Source organism: Triticum aestivum, chromosome 6B (assembly GCF_018294505.1).
Source record: "Triticum aestivum cultivar Chinese Spring chromosome 6B, IWGSC CS RefSeq v2.1, whole genome shotgun sequence".
NCBI classification, from domain to species: Eukaryota; Viridiplantae; Streptophyta; class Magnoliopsida; order Poales; family Poaceae; genus Triticum; species Triticum aestivum.
In genome coordinates, this window is record NC_057810.1 from 69600811 (window position 1) to 69623685 (window position 22875).

Below are 22875 nucleotides of genomic sequence, written 5' to 3' on the forward strand. Positions count from 1 at the left end.
ACTTTTTCAACTTTCACGCAATACATGAGCATGAGCCATGGACATAGCACTATTGGAATAGAATATGATGGTGGAGGTTATGTGGAGAAGACAAAAAGGGAGAAAGTCTCACATCAACTAGGCGTATCAACGGGCTATGGAGATGCCCATCAATAGATATCAATGTGATTGAGTAGGGATTACCATGCAACGGATGCACTAGAGCTATAAGTGTATGAAAGCTCAAACTGAAACTAAGTGGGTGTGCATCCAACTTGCTTGCTCATGAAGACCTCGGGCATTTGAGGAAGCCCATCATCGGAATATACAAGCCAAGTTCTATAATGAAAATTCCCACTAGTATATGAAAGTGAAAGCATAGGAGGCTCTCTCTACGAAGAACATGGTGCTACTCTGAAGCACAAGTGCGGTAAAAGGATAGTAACATTACCCCTTCTCTCTTTTTCTCTCATTTTTTTGGTGGGCTTCTTTGGCCTCCCTTTTTTTTATTTGGGTTTCTTTGGCCTCTTTTATTTTTCATAAAGTCTGGAGTCTCATCCCGACCTGTGGGGGAATCATAGTCTCCATCATCCTTTCCTCACTGGGGCAATGCTCTAATAATTATGATCATCACACTTTTATTTACTTACAACTCAATATCTAGAACAAAGATATGACTCTATTTGAATGCCTTCGGTGGTGTACAGGGATGTGCAATGATCTTGCATAACAATGACATAAAAAAACGGACAAGCCATGAAAACATCATGCTAGCTATCTTACGATCATGCAAAGCAATATGACAATGAAAAGCTCAAGTCATGGATATGATGATGATGATGAAAGTTGCATGGCAATATATCTCCGAATGGCTATGGAAATGCCATGATAGGTAGGTATGGTGGCTGTTTTGAGGAAGATATAAGGAGGCTTATGTGTGATAGAGCGTATCATATCACGGGGTTTGGATGCACCGGCAAAGTTTGCACCAACTCTCAAGGTGAGAAAGGGCAATGCACGGTACCGAAGAGGCTAGCAATGATGGAAGGGTGAGAGTGCGTATAATCCATGGACTCAACATTAGTCATAAAGAACTCATATACTTATTGCAAAAATCTACAAGCCATTGAAAACAAAGTACTACGCGCATGCTCCTAGGGGGATAGATTGGTAGGAAAAGACCATCGCTCGTCCCCGACCGCCACTCATAAGGAAGACAATCAATAAATAAAATTGTGCTCCAACTTCATCACAGAGCGGTTCACCATACGTGCATGCTACGGGAATCACAAACCTCAACACAAGTGTCTCTACAATCCACAACCACCCACTAGCATGACTCTAATATCACCATCTTTATATCACAAAACTATTACAAGGAATCAAACATATCATATTCAGCGATCTACAAGTTTGTGTAGGATTTTATGACTAACCATGTGAATGACCAATTCCTGTCATCTCTCTAAATAGATATAAGTGAAGCAAGAGAGTTTAAATTCTTTCTACAAAATATATGCCCACGCTCTAACAAATATAAGTGAAGCAAAAGAGCATTCTAAAAATGGTGGTTGTCTATATGAAGAGAAACAGGCAATCCAACTTCAAATGATATAAGTGAAGCACATGAAGCATTCTATAAAGCCACACTCAAAAGATTTAAGTGAAGTGCAAAGAGCATTCTTATAGATCAACCAAGGACTATCTCATACCAGCATGGCGCATAAAAGAAAAAAAACTAATTGCAAAAGACGCTCCAAGACTTGCACATAATGCATGAACGAAACGAATCCGAAACATACCGATACTTGTTGAAGAAAGAGGGGGATGCCTCCCCAGCATCCCCAAGCTTAGACGCTTGAGTCTCCTTGAATATTTACTTGGGGTGCCTCGGGCATCCCCAAGCTTGAGCTCTTGCCTCTCTTCCTTCTTCTTACATCGAAACATCCTCGATTAGACACTACATCCACACAAAACTTCAACAGAAAACTCGGTAAGATCCGTTAGCATAATAAAGCAAATCACCACTCTAAGTACTGTTGCAAATCAATTCATATTTTGTTTTGCATTGTGTCTACTGTAATATAACTTTTCCATGGCTTAATCCACTGATATAAATTGATAGATTCATCAAAACAAGCAAACTATGCATCAAAAACAGAATCTGTCAAAAACAAAACAGTCTGTAGCAATCTGAACATTCACCATACTTATGGTACCCCAACAATTCTACCAAAATTAGGAAAAATAAAAAGGTTGTATAGAAATACAGTGCAAAAGGTATCAGAACCAATTGACGTTCCATATAAAAATGTAAAATCGTGCACTACAGGAAAATTTTCTGTCCTGCGCCATACAAACCAACAAGCATTGTAAACATGCTAAAGGCAAACCTTGGCACATTATTTTTATAATACAATGGAATTGTACAAGGGGATAATTATTTTTGATGAAAAGTTTCTGTAATCAAGATTCACAAAGTTTCCGTGAGCATGAACAAAGTTCAAGGAGCTCTCCCACTTCAACAATGCTTGTCTTTCTCACTTTCACTTTCCTTTTTGAAAAGTTTTTAGGTTCCCCTCTTTATTTTTGTGTTTTTAAACTATACAAAAGCACTCAACAGAAATAAATGACTCTCTAAAACTTCCGGGTTGTCTCCCTGGCAGCGCTTTCTTTAAAGCCATTAAGCTAGGCATATAGTGCTCAAGTAATGGATCCACCCGGATCCCAAGGTATATCAAAGCCAATTTTAATTAACAATGATTTGTAATTTAGTAGTGAGCACAAAGTAAAATATATCATGCAACAACGAAGTCTAACTCTCTTCCTATGCATCGGCATGTCATAAAAGAACAATTCATGCACACCAAGTAAAGGCCAATGCATAGTATAAGCAGTTTCTTGCAATTCTATCGTATTGGAAACATAAAGAGGCGGAGATATAGTTCCTCTTTCATAACAATTGCAAGTAGGAGCAGAAAGCACATGCAAATTATATTCATCAAAATCATCATGTGCAAAGGTAAAAGGCAACCCATCAATATAATCCTTAATAAGCACAAACTTCTCCGCTATAGTGTAGTTTGGAGAATTCAAAAAGATAATAGGACTATCATGTGTGGGTGCAATAGCAACAATTTCATGTTTAACATAAGGAACTATAGCAAGTTCATCTCCATAAGCATAATTCATATTGGCATCTTGGACACAAGCATAGCAAGCATCATCAAAAAGGGATATTTCAAGAGAATTAACGGGATCATAGCAATCATCATAGCAATCATCCTTTGGTAAGCACGAAGGGGAATTAAACAATGTATGATTTGAAGAGTTACTCTCATTAGAAGGTGGGCACGGCTAGCTAATCCTCTCTTCCTCCTTTTGTTCTTCGCTCTCCTCATCATCTTTTTCATCCAATGAGCTCACTGTTTCATCAATTTCTTCTTCCATAGTTTCCTGCAAAATATTAGTCTCTTCTTGGATAATGTTGACTTTCTTCATAAAAGCATTAATATAGTAATTGTATTCATAATTTTCATAGTAATACCCAAGTATAGCAAGATTTTCTGGCCTATAACCATCATCATCAAAAGCTTCATACTTTTTAAACAAAGCTTCAATATCATAGGAAGCCTTAAAAGCAACAAATTCTTCTATTTCTTCCACATCATAGTAATCATATATACCATTAGCATAGGAAGCTAAGGTTTCATTATCGTTAAATTTGCATGAAAAGGGGAGGTGTGGAGCCTCCATCCTAGAGCAACAAGTAATATCATATCTTAAGCATAGATTCCAGGCATACCAACGCAACATAATAAATTGATCCCATAATAGTTTCCCTTTTTGTGTCGAGCGATAATCCCTAAAGTATTCACGTTGATCCAACGTGTCTCCCATTATAAAGTTGAATGGGGCTTTCTCAGGATTATCAAAGTAGTACATAATATCTCTCGCATAATGAGAGTCGGGGGTTTTACGAGTTACCCCATCTTCATGAGTAGCAAGTACAGCTAATTGTTTTGGTATTTTGCATTCCATATCCATAACTAAAGATAGAGAACAACTAAGAACAGCAAATAAAAATTACTTAGTGATAAAGCAAACAAGCACACACGAGAATATTCACCCCATGCTATGACTCCCCGGCAACAGCGCCAGAAAAAGGTCTTGATAACCCGCAAGTATACGGGATAGTTGTAGCCTCTTTCGATAAGTAAGAGTGTCGAACCCAACGAGGAGCTAAAGGTAGAACAAATACTCTCTCAAGTCCTATCGGCCACTGATACGACTCTACGCACGCTTGACGTTCGCTTTACCTAGAACAAGTATGAAACTATAAGTACTTTGTAGGTGTGAAAGGATAGGTTTGCAAGATAATAAAGAGCACATAAATAAAAGCTAGGGGCTGTTTAGATAAAGAAGCAATAAAGTAAATATTAGTAGAGAGCTTTTTGTTACGAGAAAGTTATTTGTCCCTAGGCAATCGATAACTAGACCGGTAATCACTATTGCAATTTTATTTGAGGGAGAGGCATAAGCTAACATACTTTCTCTACTTGGATCATATGCACTTATGATTGGAACTCTAGCAAGCATCCGCAACTACTAAAGATTCACTAAGGTAAAACCCAACCATAGAATTAAAGCATCAAGTCCTCTTTATCCCATACGCAAACAACCTACTTACTCGGGTCTGTGCTTCTGTCACTCACGCCACCCACCATAAGCAAATCATAAACATATTGCAAACCCTACAACGGGAATCCCTCACGCTTGCGCGACACGGAGAGCACCATAGGACATCACCAATAATAAAACATGCAACTCAAACCAATCACGATCATCAATTAACCCATAGGACAAAATGGATCTACTCAAACATCATAAGATAGCCATACATCATTGGGGAATAATATATAGCGTTGAGCACCATGTTTAAGTAGAGATTACAGCGGGTAAGAGGGAGGTTACACCGCTGCATAGAGGGAGGAAGAGTTGGTGATGAAGGCGGTGAAGTTGTTGGTGAAGATCGCGGTGATGATGATGGCCCCCGGCAGCGCTCCGGCGCCACCAAAAGCAAGGGGGAGAGGGCCCCCCTTCTTCTTCTTCTTCCTTGACCTCCTCCCTAGATGGGAGTAGGGTTTCCCCTCTGGTCCTTGGCTCCCATGGCTTGGGAGGGGCGAGAGCCCCTCCGAGATTGGATCTATCTCTCTGTTTCTGCATTCTCTGCGTTCCCTGATTCTACCCCTTCACCATTTTTTATATTCCTGGAGATCCGTAACTTCGATTGGGGTGAATCTTTCGCCCAGATCTTTCTCGTAAAATTAGCTTTCTTGCGTCAAAAGAAGAGAGTCAACCGCCTTACGGGTGGACCACGAGGGTCAGGGGCGCGCCTGGGGGGGTAGGGCACGCCCCCCTACCTCGTGACCACCTCGGACACCGTCTCGCGTTGATTTCACCTCCCAAAAATCATAAATATTTCAGAAAAAATCTCCATCCGTTTTTATCCCGTTTGGACTCCATTTGATATTGGGTTTCTGCGAAACAAAAAACATGCAACAGACAGGAACTGGCACTGGGCACTGGATCAATATGTTAGTCCCAAAAAATAGTATAAAAAGTTGCCAAAAGTATATAAAAGTTGGAGAATATTGGCATGGAACAATCAAAAATTATAGATACGACGAAGACGTATCAATCAGCATGAGCCGTCAGCCAATAGAAGCCATGACGGAAGGCTTTAGCAACCAAGGATTTTGAACTGGCGTGGTGACCACAGTCTCCTTCGTGGATCTCACGCAAAATCTCTTGGCCCTCTTCAGGAGAAACACAGCGCTGGAACACGCCTGAGACACTGCAGTGATGTAACTCGCCATTGTGAATAACCATGGACTTTGATCGCCGGACTATCTGTGTGGCCAGAACTTCATCTTCTGGTAACTCGCCCCGGTTCATATATGCCAAATATGGAACCGTCCAATCTGGAATAGTATGTAAAGCGGCCACCAACTATGCCTCCGGATCAGGAATAGCCAAGTCCTCCTCTGTAGGCAACTTAACCGATGGGTTATGCAGGATATCTAGAAAGGTATTGGGAGGCATCGGTTTACGCTGAGACCCCAGCCGGCTTAAAGCATCTGCTACTTTGTTTTTGCGCCGATCAATGTGCTCAACCTGATAACCCTTGAAGTGACCAGCCACAATATCCACCTCTCGTCTATAAGCCGCCATGAGTGGATCCTTAAGAGTCCGAGGTACCAGAAACTTGCTGAGCCACCAGATCAGAGTCCCTGAAGCATCTTACCCGGCTTAAGTTCATTTCCGTAGCCACGCGAAGATCGTGGAGAAAGGCCTCCTACTCAGCTGCATTGTTAGTACAAGGAAACATTAAGAGGAGACCATAACGAATTTTATCACCTCGAGGGGAAGTAAGGACAACTCCAGCCCCCGAGCCCTCCAATTGCCTGGATCCGTCGAAGTGGATAGTCTAGTATGTGTTTTCCGGTTTGTCTTCTGGTGCCTGCAACTCTGTCCAGTCATTGATGAAGTCGACGAGCGCTTGAGACTTGATAGCTGTCCGAGGCATATACTTCAACCCATGCGGTCCAAGTTCAATAGCCCACTTTGCGACTCGGCCAGTTGCCTCCCTATTCTGAATTATATCGCCCAAAGGAGCAGAACTGACCACTGTAATGGGATGGCCCTGAAAGTATTGCTTAAGCTTCCGACTTGCCATGAAAACCCCATACACCAGTTCTGCCAATGCGGATATCTTTGCTTTGACTCGATGAACACTCCGCTGATATAGTAAACTGGTCTTTGAACCGGATATTCCTTCCCAGCCTCCTTGCGCTCGACCACAATAGCCACGCTAACAGCCCAGGGATTAGCAGCCACGTACAATAACATCGGCTCATTATCAACCAGAGCAGCAAGGACCGGCGGTTCAGCCAACTGCCTCTTCAAGTCCTCAAATGCCGCATTAGCAGCATCACTCCAGACAAAAGTGTCTGTCTTCTTCAACATCTGATATAGAGGGATCGCCTTCTCTCCCAACCGGCTCAGGGCCGCAATACGACCTGCCAGACGTTGAACATCATTGATACACGCTGGTTTAGCCAGAGACGTAATATCCTTGATCTTTTCTGGATTAGCCTCAATACCCCTGTTAGACACCAGGAAACCTAAGAGCTTGACAGCCGGAACACCGAAGACGCACTTGGCCCATCATCTTATAAACCCGAAGATTGTCAAAGGCCTCCTTCAAGTCTTCAATCAATGTCTCCTTCTTCCTGGACTTTACCACAATGTCATCCACATAAGCATTAACATTGCACCCAATTTGGGTATGTAGACAATTCTGCACACAGCGTTGATAAGTCGCCTGGGCACTCTTGAGCCCAAAAGGCATAGATACGTAGCAGAAGGCTCCAAAAGGGAGTGATGAAAGTTGTTTTCTCCTGGTCCTTAGCCACCATCTTGATCTGATGATAACCAGAATAAGCATCCAAGAAACGCAAACGCTCACAGCCCACCGTAGCATCAATAATCTTATCAATACGAGGGAGAGCAAAAGGATCGGCCGGACAAGCTTTGTTCAAGTCCGTGTAATCCACACACATGCGCCAAGTGACATTCTTCTTAAGCACTAGTACCGGATTGGCCATCCACTCTGGATGAAAAACCTCAACGATAAAACCAGCAGCCAATAGCCGGGCTACCTCTTCACCAATGGCCTTGCACCTTTCTTCGTTAAAGCAATGAAGAAACTGCTTGATCAGTTTAAACTTGGGATCAATATTGAGATTGTGTTCAGCGAGTTCTCGCGGTACACCTAGCATGTCAGAAGGCTTCCATGCAAAGATGTCCCGGTTCTCACAGATGAACTCGTTGAGCGCGCTTTCCTATTTTGGATCCAGATTAGTGCTGATACTAAACTGTTTGGATGAATCGCCAGGAACAAAATCAACCAGCTTGGTCTCATCAGCCGGTTTAAACTTCAGTGTTGGGTCATGCTCTGTGGTGGGCTTCTTAAGAGGAGTCATATCTGCCGGATCAACATTGTCCTTGTAGAACTTCAACTCTTTTGCCGCACAAACTGACTCAGCATAAGCCGCATCACCTTCTTCGCACTCCAAGGCGATCTTACGACTCCCATGTACCGTAATGGTCCCCTTATGACCCGGCATTTTGAGCTGTAGATAAACATAACAGGGCCTTGCCATAAACCTTGCATAAGCTGGCCATCCAAACAGGGCACGATACAGGCTCTGGATCTTTACCACCTCAAAGGTTAGGGTTTCTGACCTGGAATCACGGTCATCTCCAAATACCACTTCCAGATTTATCTTACCAACTGGGTACGCGTATTTACCTGGTACCACTCCGTGGAAAATAGTGTTTGACGGTTTAAGATTTTTATCCGTCAATCCCATGCGCCGGAAGGTTTCATAATATAGAAGATTGATACTGCTTCCTCCATCCATAAGCACCTTGGTGAACTTATAGCCTCCAACCTGAGGCGCCACCACCAAAGCCAGCTGACTCGGATTGTCAACCCGGGGTGGATGATCCTCTCTGCTCCACACAATGGGTTATTCAGACCAACATAAGTAACGTGGCACTGTCGGTTCAACAACGTTTACTGCCCTTTTGTGAAGCTTCTGATCACGCTTGCAGAAGCTAGTAGTGAAAACATGATACTGCCCACTATTCAATTGCTTCGGGTGACTCTGATAACCCGACTGCTGCTGATTCCCCTGATTATGCTGTTGATTATAACCACCCTGGTTGTTCTGATTGCCCTGATTGCCTTGATTGCCTTGGAATCCGGAGTTTGAACCGCCATCGTCGTAACTCGGCCCATGAGATCCGGAACCTAAACCGCCAGATGGACCCTGATCATACCGGAAAAGATCAGAGTTTTTGAACTCTCGCATAATGAAACAATCCTTCTAGAGGTGCGTGGCTTGAACGTCCTTTATCCCGTGCTTCGGGCAAGGCTGATTCAACAAACGCTCCAGATTCATACCGCCACCGCGCTGGGGCGGTTTACCCTTACAACGCTGATTATTACTCTGCACATTGGTGTTAGCCACAAAGTCTGAATTGTCTGCTTTACGTTTACAATTGTTACCGTTGCTCGCCGGGTTAGGTTGCTGTCCCTTGGTGTTGCCGCTCTTCTTTCCCTTCCCCGGCTTTTCCTCGTTAGACTTGAGATCCTTGGTACTATCAGAGTCAGCATACTTAACCAGAGCCCCCATGAGTGTTCCCATATCATTGCAGTGACGCTTCATCCGCCCCAACTTGAACTTCAAAGGCTTGAACTTGCAGTTGCCTTCCAATGTTATAATCGCTGAATCTGCATTGATGCGGTCAGATGAATGTAAGATCTCAGAAACCCGGCATACTCAATGGGTAGTCGATTCACCCTCTCCTTGAACACAAGCGGACAAATCAACAATTGACATCGGTTGCTTGCAAGTATCTTTGAAGTTGTTGATAAACCAGCTCTTCAACTCGTCCCATGACCCAATTGAATTAGGCGGTAAACTCTTTAGCCAAGTGTGAGCTGTTCCTTCTAGCATCATAGTGAAGTATTTAGCACACACCGCTCCATCCATGTCCAGCATCTCCATGGCCATATCATAGCTTTCTACCCATGACTCGGGGTGTAAATGAGCAGTGTAATTGGGCACCTTTCGAGGGCCCTTGAAGTCCTTGGGCAACCGAGCATTGCGCAAGGCCGGTGTGAGACATGGCACCCCCAAAGTGGTAAAAGCAACCCCTGGTTCCACTGCAGCAGTTGCACAAACCGGCGTGAGCTGACGCTCCATGTCCTGCGCAGTCAAACTGGCACCGAGGCGCGCTCGTCCTTGGTCCACTAAATCTTGTGCTTCATTCCTTCCCCCTGCCGGGTTAGGCCTTCGTGGCGGATTATGATTCCGTCCACTGCTTGACAAAGCTGGCTCTTCAACATGCATGCTGTAACTCCGGCTTGGACGAGGGGTAGAATGAATCCTGTCCCGACTGTATGAGTAAGCCTGTTGTTGAACCATTGCTCTCGGGAGTAGATCTCTAGCCCGCCGTGTCTCAATCGCCGCGGGGGAGTCACCTTCCATTGGAATGGCAGCCAATCTTGACGCCGCAGCAATCATATTGTCCAAAGGGGTAGGGAAGTGACCCAGTGGTGGTGGCACGTATTGTGGCGGATCACGGTTCTGCTGAGGCGGGCCCATCGTGCCCGGCTGATCCGGTGCTCCTGTCCTGGGTGCTTTAACCCGGTTCACCACGGGCGGGTTACTGGTGCCCGCTCCTAGCGTAGTAAAGAGATTCATTGCTTCATAAACCGGTGGCAGTCGAGACTGGTGCCTCCTCCTCATCACCTCGTTTGAAGCGTTCTGGTCCAACATAAGCCGGTAAGATTCCGCATGAACCCGCTGAGCCTGAGCATCCAAAGCGATTCGCTCCTCAGCCATCCTGGTCTCTTCAGCAGCCATGTCCTCCTTAGCCTGAGCTATCTGATCTCGCAACTTTCTGACTTCTGCTCATCCCGATTATTCGGATTAACCTCAGCGGCAATGTTGCTAAAGCGTCCAACCGGCGGACGCGCAGGGCCTCCTACCCCGGCTACTGATCCGGAAACCATTGCCGTTGCTGTTGAAGATTGAGGTGCGAGCTGTGTACCGGCCATGAAGACTGCAACCCGGTTTGGGGGTTCAAAGGAGTCCGGAATACTGCTGCCATCAGAATAACCCCCAAACAGGCCATCCTGCACCTGATACAAAGACTCGGTCTCGCTGGTGGATGACTCACCATCGGAATAGAAGGTCGCCTGACCATCAGATACCGGTTTAGATTCGGTACCATGGATGAATCCTACGAATGCATGCTTCATGGTGGGCTGAACCCGGGCAGGGCTCGCACACTGAGCCGTCTCGACGAGGTCGGTGCAAATGTCCGGCTCAGGGCCCGGTTCACCGATCTTGCCGATGAAGACGTGAATTCCTCCGAAGGGGACCCAGTACCCGTACTCGATTGAGCCGGCGTCAGGGCCCCAGCCTGCGTCGTTGATGTAGAGCTGGCCGTGACGACTCTTAGTCATCCAGCCCACTGCGTACCCCTTGAGACCTTCGAACTTGCCCTCCAAGAACTTGAAACCATCGTGCGATATCCCCATGGTGGGCGCCAACTGTCGTGGAATTATCACGTCAGATGTCCTAATGAAAGGACTTAGTCGTGGAGCCATCGCGATTGGGTTAGCTTAGAGGGGTTAAACCGGAAAAAGGACACATGGAGTTTATACTGGTTCAGCCCCTTGCGGTGAAGGTAAAAGCCTACGATCCAGTTGTGGTGTTCTTGATGTGGTCTCGATTACCAGGGAGCAAATATGCTTTGCCTAGTTCTCGAGTTGTTGTTTCTTGTCCTGAACCGCCGCCGGGTCGTCCCTATATATACACAGGTTGACGCCCGACCAGTCTACAGAATCCCGAGGCCGGCTCATACAAGTGTCCGGCTCGGTTTCTTCCTTTCCCTAACTTACAATACAAGTTACATGTCTATGGCGGTTTACTACTATGGGCCCTAATCCGCCATTGGGCTCTGGGCCTCTAAGCCTCCATAGTTAAAGCGCCATAACCTTCATCTTCATGGGCTCTTATACAGGACTCCTTGTGAGTGTAATCCGGCCCCTCCTTCGGCGGTTTAAACTCAGTAGTCATATCCCCAACAGGTCCTAAGCTAGACATCTTGGAGCGATGGTAACATGGACACGGGGTTTTACCCAGCTTCGGGCTCTCTTGAAGAGATAATACCCTACATGCTGCTTTTGATTGTATTCATATGGGTGTAGTACAGAGTACATGTATCTACCACGAGATCATAGTAATGAATATTAGATTGTCTACTTACTAGCCTGGCCTCGGTTTATATAAGACACCGGAGGCCTAGGGTTTAGGAGAGTCCTTGTCTTGGACACCAAGTCTTGTGGAGTCTTCCCTGTATGTGGCAGGGGTTGTCCGAACTGGCCCATGAGTATACGGCCATGGGGGTCCTCGGTCCAATCCAACTGATCGGGAGACGACGTGGTGAGTACCCCCTAGTCCAGGACACCGTCAGTAGCCCCCTGAACCGGTCTTCAAGTTGGGGACGCTCCTCGATTCTTCCGAACTGTTCTTTATCTTCGGTCGTCGGTCTTGAAAACTGGTTCAACTAATCTTCCCATCTTCGATCTTGAGGATCGCCGGAGTGAATCCGAAGAGTTTACTCGTCGGGTATCCGAGGAGCCATTGAAGTCTTCGGCCTTTATCAATGCCTTGTTATTTTTATGCCACATCTCGGGTTTGAAGTTGTTCCCACGTGGCGGTGTCCTCTTGCATCCGAGCTCCAATGTCGGACTGCTTCCGAGGTATATTTTGCAGTCGAGCACCAACGCTGGACAGCTTCCGAGCTCCAACACCAGAATGTATCCGAGATCCAACGCCGGAATGTATCTGAGCTCTAACATCGGACTATGTTCGAGCTCTAACGCCGGACTGTATCCGAGGTGTCATAGATCACCTTGGTTCAAAAAGGTTACAGGAGTTTAGCCAAGCTTAATACCGGAAATGCCCTCTATGGAGCCAGCCACTTGCATATGAGCTATATCCGAAATGCTTTCGAGGTGGATCAGCACCTCGGTCATGGGTTGACTGTTTGCGGCTTTTATTTCCGATGCGTGCAAATTTATTTCTTGTTAATATGAATAACCAGTAGCCCTCAATGTGTGCGTCGGTCTAAAACCCAATATGCACTTGAAGGATGACTAATACCGCTGATCCCAGTAGCCCCTGAGACTTAGGTTGATTCACAAAATCGGCCTGAGGATCGATTCCCAGCTCGGCAGCATACTTGGGAATAGAAACGCGGTGTGCAAAGTCCTCGAGACTCAGGTTGGGTGCGGCCAACCAACCTGAGGATAATAATCTCCTCGAAAACTATATTGCATTTTAATTTTTCTACATTGGATTGTCAATGCAGTAGCCCCCGAGACACTAGTCGGGTGGCAACACCAGATCAGGGGATCGATGTGCCCTTTTAATATTTGTAAATAATAAGCCCGAGGCCCAGTAGCCCCCGAGCCTTAATGCGGGCACGGGAGGCCGAATTAAGGATCGATATCCATAGTAAAATCACAAATTATATGTAATGACTCTATGTATCCAAGTACTTTACGTCATTAATGCTCAGACCCGCATTGTACAAAACTTTGTTGACCGACCATCGGCTTCAACCTCCTCGGACAGCAGCCGAGGGGTGTTTGTCCTACTTTATAAAGCCTTTATGAGGCTAAATATTTACGGCAAACAAGGCAATCCGGCCATACGGTTTTATAAACAAAGGTACGCAGAGAGACATGTTATATTATTTTTTAACATAAGAAACATCGTCCAAAGAAAATAGTCCTGCTATCGGTTCCTTTCTTTGGGTTTTCATGCTAAGCATGATCATGAAACCTCAGCTCCGATCAATGTGGGAGGAAAATACTGAGGATTTAGTTTGGGGAAAGCTTCCAAACTCTATGGTCTAAATGAACCCAAATTTTTTACTTATGTTGCGACCGTTTATAATCTGAAAGTGGCCCATCGTCGGCTTCTACCCCCTTGTAGATGCTACACAGGGTGTTTCCGTAACAACAAAACAACCCTTAGCCGACGTCTCGGTGCCCGAAGGCGGTTGTGTTGGCGGAAACGAGGCAATCAGATATGCGGGCTTTATAACTTTCACTTAGTCATAGGAGCTTAAAGTTGGGAGGCCAGCAAGTAGCCCCTCGGTTAGTGTTTGGCGATAGCCGAGGTCAAGCCGTAAACACTTCGGCAAATGTTATGAACGGTCCGTCATTTAATACAGTCATCGGACCGCCGACCAGTTTACGCTTATTGTGAGAGTCAGTTTTTGGCTTTCTCCACTGAGGTGCTTAACCATGCGAGCTGGAAGCACAGTCGCAGTGGTTCTCCCTTTGCACACCTAGCCGAACAAAGCGGAACGTAGGAGGCAAGCACAGGAGCCGGGCAACCCAACTATTGACCGAAGACACAATTCGAAACTGATGCATATATAGCAATATCCGAGAATTTTTGCCAAATCTCTAAAGGTGTCCGCGGTTGCAATACGAGACTTATGTGGAAAACACACAAATAGTTGAAAAGCTCTATAGGATTGGAAAACCAAAAAACGTCAGTAAAAAATCGACGTCCGAACTAGATCAATTGTTTGGTGCCAATTAGAAAATTGGTCTTAGAAAAAAAATTGTGCTTCTATCGTGCTTTAACATGACACATCCTATCTCAAGACTTCAAGCGGGTCAGCCTACGGCTTCAACCTCCTATCCCGAAGGCGGAGTACTTCTCGTTAGGCTAGTTTAGCAAACTTTAGCTGCTTTGAGAGGGAAATTAGGCTCCCCGGCTATTGAACACACACTCGCGTCGAAAAAAGGAGTGATAGAAAAAAGCCTTTGCAACGACTAGGAAGAAGAACACTTATTATAAAACAGCTCACATAAATTGAAGAGCCCTCGAGTGACTTGGGTAAAAGAATTTTATGTATAATGATTGTATGTACCGAAGTACTTGTATCATATCTGTGTTCACCCAAACTTTATATGCGTCTTAACCGACCGTCGGCTTCTCCCTCTTCGGTCAAGGACCGAAAAGTGTTATGTACTCCACCTGTTGAGAATATCGAAGGTGTTTCCAATAACCAGGCAATCAGGCCATAAGGCTGTAATAGACAAAGCACGCTCAGGGAACTTATGCTATATTACCAATGAAGTGTAAGAAGCATCTTCGAAGAAAATAGTACCCCCACCGATACCTTTCTTCGGTTACTCATTATTACTGTGAGACTTGTGCAATAGATTTTCTATACTCACGAGTTCTGTTGTGTGCCGACCATTATTGAAAACAGTAAGAGCGCTAGCTTTCGGCTTCACCCAGTCTGAGGTCCGGCTCGAATGAACCGATCATGCCAATCGTAGAGGTGCTCCCTTTACTCCCTAGCCAAACAATCGGGAACGTAGGGGTAAACACAGGAGCAAGGCAACCCAGTTTGCAAATCTCTTAAGTCAACATGGTGCATATTGTGGCGTAATACACGAACAAGGAACGAAGTCGTACAAGTATAATCATTTGCAAGAGGAAAGGCTTCATAAAGGAAGCCCCCAAGTAAACGGGGTATTTGAATTTGTGTGTCACAAATAGAATTTGGACAAGGAAGTTTTTCATAAACAACTTTTTGCCAAAAAAGGTATAATGCTTGGTCGGACCGGACGAAATTTAAAATTGAAAGTATTTGAGCATGAATGCGACTTAGCTGGTTAATGTGTTCGGCATTGATGACGCGGTCCGAGATTGGTGTGGGACAAGGTCTCAGCCCCCAAGCCCGATGTGGCCGAGCGAAGAGCTCGGCACTCTGAAGAGTTGAAGCCCCCAGTCTAGCCGAGGTGATGGAGCAAGCCGCCGGGCGACACTGGAATCTCTGGCCGAGTAGGTTGATGAAGCGACGATTCGGGGTTGCCAACAAAGGGCAGCGCTCCAAGGCGACGACACAATTCGGTCGATGGAGGTGGGCGACGAGGATGCCACGTAAAGGGAATAGTGCGGCCCGATCTAAGTCAATTGCCTGCACAGGTAAAACAGTGCAAACCAAAAAATAATAATAATAATAAAGTGTATAATCAATTTACGCAAAAAAAGTTTGGTAAATATGGCCTGAGCGCTGAGGCAAGCTCGATGGTGCGTTGGCGTCGGGGCACGGCGATGTCGGCCAAGGTCGGCCTGCCCAGGTGATAGGGAGAGCTGGATGGACTGATGCTAGGTACAAACGTCGGTAGAATTTCTCTGCCAAAATGATGCAATACAGGCCAACAAAAATATTCTGTGTATAATAATGTTGAACAAATAATTTGGAAAAATACGACCTGAACGCCAGCAGCGACGACTGTAGCAGACCGAAGCGAACGGACCAACTGATCCGTCCCAAACATGCTGCAAACCCCATCCTCGATATGCGTAATAGCACTTTTATTCTGCGTATTTGTCAGAAAAAGTAGAAGACAACCGGCGGTCGACTACATAGGTATTGAATTAAAAAGGAAAGAAATAAATCTCCCTGTGGTGTGCTGCCATCGAGCCGAGCTCTTATCAGTGCACTGCTTCGCACTATCCCTTTGGCCGGATTACACGTGGGCCAGATTGAGGCCGGATCCGATGTATCGCCAAACAGTGGACGTTAACATAGTCCGTACTGCAATCTAATAAAGAAAGGGGGGAATTGATCTCCCTGTGGGTTGCCGCATAGCTGAATTTATGTTTAACTATGGGCGCCGCTTCGCGTGAACTGTACGCAGACGTGTTCGTCCTCCTCGTCTGTGCAGAGAAAACAACACTGGCCCAAGCAATAATTCCCCAGAAAAAATATTTATGCATTAAAAATAATTTGAAGAGGTAGCACCTGTCAGTAATATGAGTGGCTGGCCAAATCAAAGACAGACGAAACAAAGTCTCATGAAAAGTTGTCCGGCGGTAGACACAAGTGGCCGGATCACAGGTGGGAAACGACAAAGCCGTCCGCGGATGATCTCCATGTATGAGATAGCTGAGTTGATTAGCCAAACCTCGGGAGAAGTGCTTCCAATTAGTACTACTAGTGGTAGCATTATATATTAATCCCAGCGGCCATCACGTGAGACGCCAATAGCTTCAAACTCCAGGTTACTTTGACCTGCAACACACGCGCATAGTAGAAACAGTAGTATTAGCAGCTTTGAGAAAATCCATCAAATTCTCAAAAGGTCGATTGGATCTGCCCGGATTTGACTTGATGACGCCTGCTACCCGTGCTCGGCCTGCTGCCATTATACGCACGTACTCGCGTATGAGTCCTTGGTCAGGCCATGCGCTGATCCCAACTGCCGCGTACGGAGACCGCTGTAAAAAATTGCACACACCGGCAGCAACAATTCTCAAAGAATAATACATCATGCGGCATGAATTTAACTGAAAATATAACACCTAATTCGGTATCGGTTGAAGATCCCATCACGCCACGGCGACACCCAGCAGGCTCTCAATGAAAGCATCAATGTCGGTTCAATATCCGGCGTATCTCGTAGTAGGGGTCCTAAGCTAGACGTCTTGGATCGATGGTAACATAGACACGGGGTTTTACCCAGCTTCGGGCTCTCTTGAAGAGATAATACCTTACATGATGCTTTTGATTGTATTCATATGGGTGTAGTACAGAGTACATGTATCTACCACGAGATCGTAGTAATGAATATTAGATTATCTACTGACTAGCCTGGCCTAGGTTTATATAAGACACCGGAGACCTAGGGTTTAGGAGAGTCCTTGTCTTGGGCGCCAAGTCTTGTGGAGTCTTCCTTGTATGCGGCAGGGGTTGTCCGAACTGGTCCATGAGTATACGGCCATGGGGGTCCTCGGCCCAATCCAACTGATCGGGAGACGACGTGGTGAGTACCCCCTAGTTGAGGACACCATCAACGGGGACAGGCCGGCGAAGGGGATGGCGAAGGGGACGGGGGCGGCGACGGGGCAGAGGAGAAGAAAGCAGAGGGAGAGATGAGAAACTGAATTTTTTGAAGTGTTACTTATATAGAACCCCCCCCCCCTTTAGTACCGGTTGGAGCCACCAACCAGTACTAAAGGGCTGTTTTTGCGAGGCGAAGCGGTGGGAAGCGCACCCCCTTTAGTACCGGGTGGTGGCTCCAACTGGTACTAAAGGGGGGGGCTCTTTAGTACCGGTTGTAGCCACCATCCGGTACTAAAGGGGGTGCGCTGGCGCAGGTGCGGTGCGGACAAGTTTAGTCCCACCTCGCTAGCCGAGGGGCGCCCGCACCTGTTTAAAAGCCCCAGCGCGGCAGCTCTATTGAACTCCTCTCTATAGCAGGCTTCTGGGCCTAACTCTGTCGCTCTGCCCTGTGGGCCTATTGGGCATTGCGGGCCTGCATCCTGACCCAACTACAGGTTGGGTTTCTAGTCATATGCAGGCCGCTGTGGCCCAGTAGGTGGGCTTTTTTTTAGTTTTTGTCTCAAAAAAAATTAGTTTTTTTTCCTTTTTTCTTTATTTATTGAGGTACAAAAAATTACAAACTTTCTGTTAGTGCCAGTAGTTTCAAATTTGAATAGTTTAAATTTGAATTATTTGACGAACTTTGTAGACGAAGTGCATCCAGTTTTTGCCGTAAATGCATGAAAGAATTTGTTTGCACATAAAATTTCTTCGCGTTTCAAATGCCAAAACACATAAGTACCCTAACTGTTACAAAGATTCCCTCCGGTTTGTTCGAAGCGGCGCTTTTCCAGATATATAAGTCCGAAAACTCACTGGAGAAGAAAGTGATGACGGTGAAGCCTATCACATCCCAGAGTGGGATCTCTGGGTGTGAAATTTTTCTTCGCGTGTGTCCCTTTGCGCCGTAACCATGGACAATCTTCATTATTTAACTAGATGCTCGGGGTCAATATTCACTGTGAATGGAGCAATTTCATCAAAATTTTCATAATCTTCTGACATGTCTGTCTTGTCATCCACTCCCACGATGTTTCTTTTCCCTGAAAAAACTATGTGGCGCTTTGGCTCATCGTATGATGCATTCGCTTCCTTATCTTTTCTTTTTCTCGACCGGGTAGACATGTTTTTCACATAGAAAACCTGCGCCACATCATTGGCTAGGACGAATGGTTCGTCTGCATACGCAAAATTGTTGAGATCCATTGTTGTCATTCTGTACTGTGGGTCTTCCGTTACCCCGCCTCGTGTCATATTGACCCATTTGCACCGAAACAAAGGGACCTTCAAACCATGTCCATAGTTAAGTTCCCATATGTCCTCTATGTAACCATAATATGTTTCCTTTCCCGTCTTGGTTGTTGCATCAAAGCAGACACCACTGTTTTGGTTGGTTCTCTTCTTATCTTGGGCGATCGTGTAAAATGTATTCCCATTTATCTCGTACCCTTTGGAAGTCATTATATTTGAAGATGGTAATTGGGACAACAAGTACATGTCATCTTCAATATCGCCGTCAAGCATGGCACATGTCTGCAACCAACCGGCAAAATTCCCCGTTTGTTCACGTGTAATCCAATCGTCAGACTGCTCCAGGTGTTTGGAGCGTAGAAAATTCTTGTGTTCCTCCATATATGGAGCCACCAAGGCGGAATTCTGTAGAACTGTGTAGTATGCTTCAGTGAGAGAATGCCCGTCCATACATATTATTTGATCCCCTCCTAGCGTGCCTTTTCCATCCAGTCTGCCCTTATGCCGCGATTCAGGAACACCAATCGGTTTAAGGTCAGGAATAAAGTCAATACAAAACTCAATGACCTCATCATTTTCATGGCCCTTCGAGATGCTTCCTTCTGGCCTAGCACGGTTATGAACATATTTCTTCAAGACTCCCATGAACCTCTCAAAGGGGAACATATTGTGTAGAAATACAGGACCCGAAATGTTAATCTCTTCGCATAGGTGAACTAGGACGTGCGTCATGATGTTGAAGAAGGATGGCGGGAACACCAACTCGAAACTGACAAGACATTGCACCAAATCATTCTGTAACCTTGGTATAATTTCTGGATCGATTAGGATCGATTACCTTCTGAGAGATTGCATTGAGGAATGCACATAGCTTCACAATGGATAATCGAACATTTTCCGGTAGAAGCCCCCTCAATGCAACCGGAAGCAGTTGCATCATAATCATGTGGCAGCCATGAGACTTTAGGTTCTGGAAATTTTTCTCTGCCATATTTATTATTCCCTTTATATTCGATGAGAAGCCAAACCGTACCTTCATACTGAGCAGGAATTCAAAGAAGATTTCCTTCTCTTCTTTGGTAAGAGCATAGCTGGCATGACCCTGATGTATGTCGTCTTTTCCGTGCATATGTTGCTGGTCCTCCCGTGCCTCTGGTGTATCTTTTGTCTTCCCATACATGCCCAAGAAGCCAAGCAGGGTCACGCAAAGATTTTTCGTCACGTGCATCACGTCGATTGTGGAGCGGACCTCTAGGTCTTTCCAATAGGGCAGGCCCCAAAATATAGATTTCTTCTTCCACATGGGTGCATGTCCATAAGCGTCCTTCGGAACAGGTTGTCCGCTAGGACCCTTTCCAAAGATTACCTTCAAATACTTCACCATATCATGTACATTAGCACCAGTATGGTGGCGAGGCTTTGTCCGATGATCCACCTCACCTTTTAAATGCTTGCCTTTCTTTCTTACGGGATGCCTGCTCGTAAGAAATCGACGATGTCCCAGGTACACATTCTTCCTACAACTATCCAAATATATACTGTCGGTATCATCCAAACAATGCGTGCATCCACGGTATCCTTTGTTTGTCTATCCTGAAAGGTTACTGAGAGCAGGACAATCATTGATGGTCATGAACAGCAACGCCTTTAGGTCAAATTCTTCCTGTTTGTGCTCATCCCATGCACGTACACCTTTTCCATTCCATGGTTGTAAGAGTTCTTGAAGTAATGGCCTTAGGTACACATCAATGTCGTTGCCGAGTTGCTTAGGGCCTTGGATGAGCACTGCCATCATAATGAACTTCCACTTCATGCACAACCAAGGAGGAAGGTTATACAAACATAGAGTCACATGCCAGTTGCTATGGTTGCTGCTCTGCCCCCAAAAGGATTAATGCCATCTGCGCTTAGACCAAACCATATGTTCCTTGGGTCACCTGCAAACTCCTCCCTGTACTTTCTCTCATTTTTTCTCCACTTCGACCCGTCAGCGGGTACTCTCAACTTTTTGTCTTTCTTATAGTCTTCTCCATGCCATCGCATCGCCTTGGCATGCTCTTTGTTTTGGAACGAACATTTCAACCGTGGTATTATAGGAGCATACCACATCACCTTGGCAAGAATCTTCTTCCTGGGGCGCTCACCCTCGACATCACCAGGGTCATCGCGGCTGATCTTATAGCGCAATGCACCGCATACCGGGCACGCGTTCAAATCCTCGTACTCACCACGATAGAGGATGCAGTCATTAGGGCATGCATGTATCTTCTGCACCTCTAACCCTAGATGGCAGACAACCTTCTTTGCTTCGTATGTACTCTCGGGCAATTCGTTTTCCTTTGGAAACATATTGTTTATCATTACCAGCAACTTTCCAAATCCCTTATCAGATACACCATTCTCTGCCTTTCATTGCAGCAATTCCAGTGTGGTGCCCAGCTTTTTTTTGTCAGCTTCGCAGTTCGGGTACAACAATGTCTTGTGATCCTCTAATATGCGCTGCAACTTCTTCTTGTCCCTTTCACTTGTGCAGTTTCTCTTTGCATCAGCAATGGCCCAACCTAGATCATCAGCGGGTTCATCTGATGCCTCTTGTTCAGCTTCTTCTCGCATCACCGGCTCAGCTTCTTCTCGCATTGTTGTATCATCGTATTCAGGAAACCCATGGCCAGGATAGCTATCATCATCCTCTTCTTCTTCATTGTCTTCCATCATAACCCCTCTTTCTCCGTGCTTGGTCCAAACATTATAGTGGGGCATGAAACCGGACTCAAACAGGTGGACATGAATGGTTCTTGAGCTAGAGTAATTGTGATCATTCTTATAGCCAGCACATGGACAAGGCATAAAACCATCCGCCCGTTTGTTTGCGTGAGCTACAATCAGAAAAGTATGCACGCCATCAACGAACTGGGGAGAGCATTGGTCATTGTACATCCATTGCTGGCTCATCTTCATTACACACCACCGAATAGACCAAAACCAAATTAATACAAGTTCATACAACACTTAAATGCAACATACAAATAACTCTCTAGCTAAAGCATTTTAATGCAACAACAAATACGATCAAGATTGCAACTAAGGTAACAATTGATCCAACCGCATAATGATACCAAGCCTCACTATCAATGGGATATTTTCTAATCTTTCTAATCTTCAACCACATTTTCTCCATCTTGATCTTTTGATCATCGACGACATCGGCAACATGCAACTCCAATTCCATCTTCTCCCCCTCAATTCTTTTCATTTTTTTTTCAAATACTCATTTTCTCTTTCAACTAAATTTAACCTCTCGACAATAGGGTCGGTTGGAATTTCCGGTTCACATACCTCCTAGATAAAAATATCTATGTCAACTTGATGGGCATAATTTGTCATAAACACGAAATGCAACAAATAGTTTTAAAAGAGAATATACCACATCCGAATCATAACACGGACGAGGGCTGGCGGGGAAGGATATCAAAACCATGGCACTATGTATAACAAACAATGTACGGGTAAGATAATTATACAGGTAACTATATATCTAAATCACATAAACATGATTTTTTTATATAAAAAAGATAAGAACAAGGGGCTCACCACAAGGTGGTGCTGGCGACGGGTCGGTGCGGACGAACGACGGTGGTTACGACGGAGACGCGAAGGCACTAAGTAAACCACACCTACATATGCAAACTAAGAGTTATTTTAAGCTCAAATTGCATATAAATCAAATAAACTACCACATATAATTCCTCCCAAATTACTAAAACCCATAAATTAATCACTATATAAAGCATTGCAAAAGCTAATCTAGCAATGAGAGATGAAAGGACAAAGTTGCTAATCTTTGTGATCACTTGAATGGATGGGGGCCTTCAAATCTTGACCAAATTTGGGCAAAATGTGTGATGGAGCTCGAGGGAAGAGGGGAAGAATAGAGAGGAGAGGGGAAAGGGGGAAGAACAGAGCGAGCTGGATGAAGGGTTTATATGTAGGATGCCCTTTAGTACCGGTTCGTGGCACGAGTTGGTACTAAAGGTGCTGGAGGGGCCCTAGTCTGACGACATCCTGTCACCACTC